The sequence below is a fragment of the Abramis brama genome (genome assembly GCF_963993115.1).
Source record: "Abramis brama genome assembly, chromosome: 20".
NCBI lineage: Eukaryota > Metazoa > Chordata > Actinopteri > Cypriniformes > Leuciscidae > Abramis > Abramis brama.
Window position 1 is genome coordinate 4,363,058 of NC_139982.1, and position 6,134 is coordinate 4,369,191.

The 6,134-nt window shown below is 38.4% G+C and overlaps 1 long non-coding RNA gene across 1 annotated transcript; it reads left to right on the forward strand.

The window, feature by feature from the left end:
- The first annotated feature begins 244 nt into the window (after positions 1-244).
- LOC311071444 lies at positions 245-2,034 on the forward strand. The gene is made up of 4 exons (XR_014603841.1): positions 245-344; positions 428-1,019; positions 1,124-1,241; positions 1,340-2,034. It is a non-coding gene; the product is annotated as an uncharacterized lncRNA (long non-coding RNA).
- The last annotated feature ends 4,100 nt before the right edge of the window (positions 2,035-6,134 follow it).

Here is a 6,134-nt window from a genome sequence, read left to right on the forward strand (position 1 = left end):
AAGTGTAGCAGTGATGATGGTCACATGACTGAATATGGACACAGAGATGGACGTTCATCTGCACATCCTCAGTGTCTCAGGAGTCACAATAAAAATACTAAATAAAGTCATGATTCTGTAACTCTAGTGTATATTAGTTTGTTATCAGCACAAGCTGTTGTAAATCCTGCCCACTTCTTTGCATTGTCAGCACATGCTTCAGTGCTCTGAGAGTGTTTATAGTGCTGTGAGTTTAACACTTCATGACTGAGAGCAGAACACAATCTTCATCATCACACAAGACTAAACTACAGCAATGAACACAATCAACATCTTCATCTGGACCATTGCACTGTTTGTTCAAGGTTTGTGTAATAGTTTTTATAATGATTATTAGTTCTTTTAAAATTTTAAATATTTAAATATTTTTTTTCCTTTTTTCTCTCAGAGTGTAGAGGACAGATCACTGTAACTCAGAGTCCATCAATACCAGCAGTTCAACCAGGAGGAGAAGTCAGAATAAACTGTAAAACCAGCAGTGATGTGCATTATCATAGTTCATATGGTCATTACTTACACTGGTACTCACAGAAACCTGGAGAAGCTCCTAAACTCCTCATATATCTGACATCAACCCGTAATACTGGAACTCCATCTAGATTCAGTGGCAGTGGATCTGGCAGAGATTTTACTCTGACCATCAGTGGAGTCCAGACTGAAGATACAGGAGATTATTACTGTCAGAGTTATCACAGTGGTTATGTGTTCACACAGTGATAAAGAGTCGTACAAAAACCTCTGTCAGTCAGACGTCACAGTGACTGCACTGATACAGCTGAGAGAAACTGCAGCTGCTGATGGAGGATCACAAACTACACAATATCAATGTTTAGTTCAAAGTTTCTAAAGACCTTAAAGGTAAATATGATATAAACTACACAATGGTGTAAACACAAACGTTTGGTCACTGCTGCAAGAACGTCCAGATGATGTTCTCTTTGAGGTTCCCCAGACACTCAGACGCTGCATGCTGTGCTCAGGTATTATTACATGAATTTTATGTAGTATTGGACAGGATTACATTAAAATATTTTGGTTTGAATCTATAATTTGCTATTCTTCTTTTAATCTTATTTAAATAAAGACTATCCTGCATAATATCATATGGCCTGCTGAGGAGGAGGATGATGACGATGAGGATACACACTCACTTCACATTAAATGTCGCATTGCAGAGTACCTCCGTCGTTTCATTGAACGTGGTATGATAGTTATTCTGTGTCTGAGTTGAATCAAGACTTATTTCAAAATGTAACAAATGTATTTACTAATATATATTATTAATACTATTGCTTCTTAGCAAGTGCTGGTACACTTCAACAACTTGTGGAGTTCTGGGTCGGATGGGAGCTTCCCTCATGTGGCATGAAGGTTGAAGTGGTCCATGCTAATCATCCAAGATCATCAACATGTTTTCAAATCCTACATTTACCTGGTCACTACAGTACATTTAATGAGTTTTCTGTGGATCTGGAGCCTGTATTGCAACATGTGACACTGGATTTGGGTTGGTGTAAAGGTGTGGTTGAATTGACATAAATTTGCTTCTTAGCCAAACATTCATAATCTATCAGATTGAATTAAAATATAGAGTAGTTCTACAGAGAACACATCACCACCTGATAATCGACAGTTCAGAAACAATTACTATTGTTGAATGGCATACGTTGTAAAATACATTTCCCTAATCCAGCTGCTTTCCGAGTTCAACGTTCTTATCAGTGTTATGATGTCATTGAAGTGATTCACATCTCATGAGTTGGCATAAGTTACATCTATAATGAACCAAAATGTTATTCAAAAACAAATTGTTCAGTTCAAAGACTGATCTACAGAGAACCTCGCCTGAAAACAGATCATTCCAAGAAAATCAATTATCACGAATGGCATAAAAATAAAATCTGTGATTCTATGTCAATGTTAGGATGTATGAGTGTTCAATTCATCATGTAGAAAAATTACAACTGAAAATAAATTAAAAACATTCAAACACTTTTCAAAGACCAATTTGTTTTAATTAACAGTGTATTCAGACATTACACAGATGTCAAATACTTACAACTTTGCTGACTACCAGAGTTTGTCTGGAACTGTAATTCTTTACATATACACATTGAAATGTTGTTGCACATACTGTACAACTGAAATATAAATATCACGGCCAAAACACTCTGATGGCCCCATTGGGTCCATTGCAACCCTGAGTCCCCCATACGCCTCTGCAGTGAGCGGGCCCTCTCTATTCCTGTAACCTGGATCCCAGATTCAGGCTCTTCAGGGAGGACACTGCTTTCCCAGTCACTCAAGGGGATGTTGATGTCCTAAATGAATGAGACAAAAATATATTTAATTTTGCTGTACATTTAGAAAATAATGCCTTCCCTTAAAGCTTAATATTACTGTGAGAATAAGAAACAATGACAAATGCTTCCTGGAAGGTCAATGACTACATCTCTTGTGATAGTTCTGTGTGAGTCCCTGCTCTGTCCTGAGCTGTGAAACTGTTCAAGGTTTTTTAAGAATGTCTTCACACCACACACACTGAAAAGTCATTTATGTAAGGCCCGAGCCCGCCTTCAATGTGCCACAGAACATCGTGCCTGATCAAATGACCTAAAGGTACGCCATGAACAACTAAGAGAAGGCCAGGTTGTGTATCAGAGAGCCCATAACATAAAAGGCAGGAAGATCCAGGATGCCTGGGATCCAACCCCCATAACGTGGTCCCGGTGCCCAGATGGACATGGAGTTGTGTGTGCTATTGCCCCTGCAGATGGAGGTGGTAATATTAGACATATTCTCTGTTGTGAGTTGCGACCAGCTTATACTCCCCCGAATTATCCTGGACTTCTAGATCTATTTGACCATCAGGAAACTTTAAGAGACCAAGATGAAGACATGGTAGCGGTGTCCCTAACCCCTGAATATGCATCTGCCCAAGACCAAGTTATTAGGCCTCAACTTTTACAGGAAGATAATACCAACTTCTGTACTTCAGTAGTGGATTATGCAGAGGACCATCAGCCTCAACAACAGGAAGCATAAACAAAAAGCATTTTATTCACTTCAATACAGTTATATATAACAAAAACACTTAGACGCTTGATTATTTTCAGGTGGTTCCCACCTTCTCATCCACTTCCATAATGGGAAGTGTTACAGTGGTGACACCTCACAGCCCAGCCACACAATCTTTTTAGATTCTCAGTTCTCTAATACTCTATCCCTAAATGCCACCTCCATGCCCACATCTCACCTATTAACATCTTGTGTGTTTTAGAGAAGTTATATGACAAGAATAATATAAATTAAAAGGGTTAGAGCAAGAACAGAAAACAAGTCAATAAAACAAAACAAAAAAAAAACTAGGCACAAAAATAAAAGTTTCATTTTTCAAGTTTCAAGTTTCATGTTTCATGAATACAAAAAAATCCTAATAAAGAAACTGACTTGCCTGTAAGAAATTCCTTTCTAATGGCACCTGAATCAACACCTGCTTCCCCCAAAAACGTTACACGCAAAATGTTGCTCGGGGTCCCTTTCTTTCGCCGCTGCCACTGAACCATAGCTCTTTGAAAGAAGTCTGTGCGAGACACGCAGATGTTGAAATCCTTGCTGTCATCTACCCTACATCTACCCAACAACCTCAGTACATCATCTGGACTGTGCAATGTAAAACAGGTGAGTCAAATTGTATATTCTTAAGTTTGTTTACCTGTATTGATTAGAAGTACTCTACCATTTGATGTCTGGGCTTTGGTTGTGGTGTTCAGGTGTGCCACATATAGGACTGTTCGCATCAAACGTCTGTGATACACTAAGAATTTAACCAAAGGTTATATTCGAGTTCTCACTACACTTTGAGTTCTCACTACACTACACTACACTCATAAAAATGGTGTACAATGAAATACTTTTAGAAATCATAAAATATTACCTATCGCCACATATACTAGCATGAATGGGCAACTGTCTGTGCGTAAATATCTCTACACAGGTGAGACACTGTCCCTCATCATACAACATCAAGAAAAGACAAATGATGAAATATGACACGGCAAGCAAAAACTGATACTTAAGCACATCTCTTATAATTTACAGCACATACAGAATACATATATTTACAAATATTTGATAACTTTTAACAATACAGATTCATGTCACCTCATAACTTGTGGTGGGTGTAGGAGAACAGGACAACTTGTGGTAGGTGTATGGCTAGAAGTTAGGGCTGGGGTGGCAGTGGTCACAGTACTGGCTGTCACAGCAACTATTTTTAGTTCATCGTCATCATCAGTAATCTGAAATAAAACTGGGTATATATGCTGCCTAATACCAAAGTAAATTGAAATGTAGACAGTTGCAATTGTGTGCTATTGCATAAATAACATACCTCATCATCAGCTGATTGTGTGTCACCACAGGACTGGACATGCATGTATAAAACTTGCAAAGGCATTGCTGTTTTACATGTCCGACACTCCACCTTTGGCATCTTCTCAAACTCCTCTGCTGAGAATGGAAGAGGATCAAGACATAACTCATCTTGAAGAGGGACTAGGGCTGTGCGATATGGACAAAAAAAAAAAAAAAACTATCACGATTTCTTGATTTTTTTTTCCGATTTCGATTTTAATCACGATTTTGACACAAACAGACATGCTTTACAGTTTTAATGCATTCTGTGTGAATTTGAAACATATTTCCAAAGGAAACCAATTAGAGCTTTATCGAAAAGTTAACACGTCTCTAGAACAGACATATGGCCTAAATAAATAAATAAATAAATATATATATACGTTTGCAAGCATCGGCTTTTCATTTCGAAATCGTCATTAATAAAGTGCACTGTTAAACTTAAGCAAGGATCCAATGTTCTGCTTGACCACATATCTGAAGTAGTTGCGTAGTATTTCACTTGTTTTAACTCCGATTCAACACTGGCCTTGCATTTGGAGTACATCTCAGGGATGGCAACTCTTGAAAAATAACTTTGCGATGGCAGTTGATATCTCTTATCAAGGGTCTGTATCATTTTTTGGAAGCCGGCTTTACTGACGATATTTGCGGGCACCATATCTTTGCATAAATGATACGTGACAGCTTCGGTTATTTCTTTATGCCTTTTTGAACTTCTGTCGTATGGTGTGCAGCTCGCAAAAGCCTGTATTTTTTTTCCGAATGAGTTTGGGATGTACTTTGGTTCGTGTCCAGGGATTTTTTTGCCATGCATTGGTCATAAAGCTCTGTGTGGCGCTGCCTCAGGTGTTGAAAAAGATTTGTTGTGTTACCCTGTTTTGCCACAATGACAGATTGACAGGTCTTGCAAATTACCTGACTCTGTGATGAATCCTATATCCAAAGTAAACCAAAGTAAACCAAAGTAAACTCCTGTATCCAAAGTAATCCCACACCACGCACAGATGTTGTTTTGGGCACCAAGTCCTTATCCTGTCCTGAACTCATCTTCCCTGTTTCTGTAGAATATCTGTCGTTATGCCTGGTCTGTTCTCGCGCTCAATTTAGGCGCGCTGCATTCAGATTGGTGTGGATAGCATACTGGGAGGTTGGTGCTATGAAGCAATTTAGAAATCGTGCATGCTCAAATCGCGATTTTATTACGGTTTCGATTAATCGCACAGAGTCATGTAGAGTGCTGTTCTTCCAGTGGTTGTTGCCATTTTTATAAGGCTGCCAGTATAGCCCTCTGAGTCTGGAAGGACAGCAATAAGCCTCCTTCTTCCACTGCCACCTGCCAATTCAAATACACATTACAAGTATTAGTGGTCCTTTACCGTATAATTAGGGGTAACACTTTATTTTACGGTGCCCTTGATACAGAGTAATTACTTAATTAATTACTTAGTAATAGACTTTGTAATAACATGTAACAAAATGTACTTAACATGTAACTAAGTTATGGAACAGCCTGTACTTACAGATTGTAATTACGCACATGTAATAGGCAGCTACTGTTACACATGTGTAACAAGCCGAGTCTGTTACATACGTGTTACGGACTTGGTACACTGTAATTATGTAAGAAAGTACTTAGTATAACACAATGTAACAACAAGTACTTAAATATGTTAGGC